The sequence below is a fragment of the Castanea sativa genome, chromosome 4 (genome assembly GCF_040712315.1).
Source record: "Castanea sativa cultivar Marrone di Chiusa Pesio chromosome 4, ASM4071231v1".
In the NCBI taxonomy this organism is placed as follows: domain Eukaryota; kingdom Viridiplantae; phylum Streptophyta; class Magnoliopsida; order Fagales; family Fagaceae; genus Castanea; species Castanea sativa.
This window is the reverse complement of record NC_134016.1, coordinates 48666721-48670485: the sequence shown is the minus strand read 5'-3', so window position 1 is coordinate 48670485 and position 3765 is coordinate 48666721.

Here is a 3765-nt window from a genome sequence, read left to right as displayed (position 1 = left end):
ATGACTTAGTGGGCTTCATTAACCTTGGTAGAGAGTTCCTCTCATTCCAACTCCACTTCACTAAACTTCTTAGTGGACAGCCTATACAACTTTTCATGCTTTCAGACACCTTGTATAACTTTGCATAGGCTGTATGGATGTCATCCTGATCATCCATCTTCTCGAACTTAGATTCCACCAAGTCCTCTTCTTCATCCACTTCATCTATGATCTCCTCAGTAGGACCCACTGTGGCAATCAAAGCACTCAAGATTCCCTCTTCATCACTGTCATCTGACTCAGTCTCAGGCTCGATATCACTTAAGGTAGCAGCAAGAGCCTTGTTTTTCCCAATCAATTTGAGATATGTTGGACATTCTTGTTTCATGTGTCCAAGACCTTGACATTCGAAGCACTTTGGTCCAGAGAGAATAGTATATTGACTGCCATCCCTAGCATCCTTCTTCCCTCTGTCTTGACTTTTGAATTGAAAGGAACTTGATTATGTACGGTCCTTTTAAAACCTTTCACATTGGCGTTCTTCATGAACCTCTTAAAGTGCCTAGTGATGTAGGACTTCATCTTGGAATATTCATCATCTGAAGACTCATTAGTCTCATTACTTTGCCTTCAATGCCATACTCTTACTTTTGGTTTCTTTCCCAAGTCTAGTCAAACCCAATTCATAGGTTTGTAAATTTCCAATCAACTCCGTCAAAGGAATGGAGTCAATGTCCTTCGATTCTTCAATCGCTGTTATCTTGGCATGAAATCTCTTAGGAAGAGATCTGAACACCTTTCTCACAACCTTGGGTTTGGGAATAGTTTCCTCAAGATTAAAGGTTGAGTTGACTATGTCCTTGAGTTTGGCATAGAACTCATCGAATAACTCATTCTCCTCCATCTTAATCTCCTCAAAGCTTGTAGTAAGCCTTTAAAGCTTGGAATCTTTAACGGCCTTAGTTTCTTCATAGGTTGTTTTGAGAATGGTCCATGCTTCATTTGCAGCTTCAGTTGAGAATATTTTCTTAAACTCCTCATTTGTGACCGCACTGAATATGGCGTTCAATACACTGCTGTTAAAGTTTGCCGCTTTGATCTTTGCATCATCCCAATTAGTCGGCGCTTCCTTTGGCTTAGTCCAGCCAATCTCCACAGCTTGCCACACTTTCTTATCGAAAGATTACAAGAAAGCTCTCATGCATACTTTCCAGTATGCATAGTTAATGCCATCAAATAAAGGAGATACAATAAGAGACTGTCCTTTATCCATGACAAACAGAAGTCAATGGATCACACAACAAAGATTAAAACCTAATCAGAGTGTGCTCGCATTGATACCACTTGTTGGGTTAAAATGAATTAACCCCTTTCAAATTAATTAATTAGTCAAATTACATGCAATAGCGTGGTAGCACAAACAAATCAACAAATAACTAAATGCAACGAAAAATAAATTTGACACAGGTGATTTGTTTACGAATGGGAAAAACTACCAAGGCAAAACCCCACCGGGTGAATTTAAGGTTACCACTCCCTAGAATCCACTATTATCAATCATAAGCGGTTACAAGTATAAGGAATCTTACCAAACCCTATGGCCTATCCCGAAATACCAACCTACAGTTGAACCCTTACCCTAATACCCAAATGGACTTGTATTGTAGTGGCAATCTCTCCGTTCAATGCACGAATCCTTGTACGTAACTAACTAATGATGCACGAATCCCAGTACGTGACTAACCAATGATGCACGGATCCTAGTACATAACTAACTCCACCAACTTGAAGAAGATTGTTGGCTACAAAGTTCTTCGGTTCATCAACATTGAAGATCAGGAAGCTCTTTGGTCACAAAACCCAGTAGCTTCTACAGATAGAATGATGAACTAGGTCACAATATGCTTGTATTCTCTTGGCATATACTTTGCATACTTTGTGCATATGTTGTGCATAATGAGACGACCTTTAAAATAAGTCTTATATATGTCTAGGATTGTGAGAAAAGAAACCCTACACAAATATATTAAAAAATGCGTGTAATCAGATCTAGAAAATTTGATTTCGTAATTCTCGACAGATATAGCTTGTGTCGAGCTTCAACATTAAATCTCGATAGAAAGGATTTTTTCGAGATTTCTGTCGAGCTTTAATGAACAACACTTCTTTCACTTGTTTCTTGGTCAGTCTTGCATGGCTTCAATACTTAACTTGAACACTTGTTTCTTGAAATACTAAACTCAATTACAAGTAAAGTACGTTTTGTCAAACGATTAGCCAATTATATAAATATGTCCCTAACAGGCCTGTTTGGATTGAGGGGTAAAGAAGGGGAGTAAAGGAAAGTAGAATAAAGTTGGCTAAAAATTGGCTAATTTTGGGCTAAATTTACTCTACTTTACTCCCCCTCCTCCCCTAAATCCAAACAGATCATAAGTTTTGCATAGAAATTAGTTATAGAGTTTTGAGGTTTAGTTGAATACATTATCTATTTGGAAATTGGAACCTCCAACGAGAAAGTGAATGTGAACACATGGACGATAATGTGAAAGAACTTTTCAAAATGTGACAAGGGGTGATTTCTACTCTCTATGTAGAATATTATTGTTGAGTTTGTCAGTAATATTGAGCACTTGATCATAAATAAATAAAAAATAGATGTTTATATGAATATTTTATATAGTTTTGGTAAATGATGTTGGGTTATATGTGATAGGCGAAAAATGTATTGACCCCTTGTGATAAATTAACTAATTAATTAGTTAAGTAAATTAATTAAGTTCAATTACATGCAATAAGCGTGGTAGTACAAACAAATCACCAAATAACTAAATATGTAGCAGAAATTAAATGACACAGTGATTTTTTTACGAATGGGGAAAACCTATACAACAAAAACCTCACCAGGTGATTTTAAGGTCACCAGTCCCGAGAATCCATTATTATCAAAACGAGTGGTTACAAGTAAAGGAATCCCAGTACCTTATACCAACCTACAGTTGAACCCTTACCCCAATACCAATTGGACTTGTTTTGTAATGACAATCTTTCCTTGTATTGCACGACTCCTAGTATGTAACTAACCAAAAAATGCGCAAATCTCAGTACGCAATTTGATCACCAACTTGAGAAGAATGTTGGCTGCAAAATTCTTCAGTTCATTACACGATGAAGATCATGAAGTTGTTTGGTTACAAAACCCTATGGTGTACAAACACAACAACTTCTTCAAGAATTAAGGCAAACTAGGTTTTCGGTCACACTTGTAGAATTATGCTCTTGTGCAATTGTGCTTTTGATTGTGTAACCTGATACGGCCCTTAAAATAATCCTTATATATGTTTAGGGTTGTGAGAAAAGAAAACCCAAACACATACTCACGGTTTGGATAAAAAATAGTCCCGAAAAACTGAGTTTCATAAACCTCGATAGATGGCCATCTATCGAGCTAGCTGTCCAGCCACGGGCTTCAGCAGCTTTTAACCTCGACAGATACTAGCTGTCGAGATAGCTGTCGAGATTTAAAATCCAGCACTTCTTCATTAGATTTTTGGACGGACTTCATGGCTTTAACACTTGAACTTGAAACCTTGTTTCTTGAAGCATTAAACACATCCTAAATCTACCCAATTGCAAGTAAAGTGCGTTTTGTCAAATGATTAGCCAATACATAAAATGTTGATATATGTTCCTGACATCAAATCACATATGTCCTAACAACATGTGTGAGTGAAATCTCACATTGAATAATGATAAGAATAAATAATGATTAATATAACATAATTG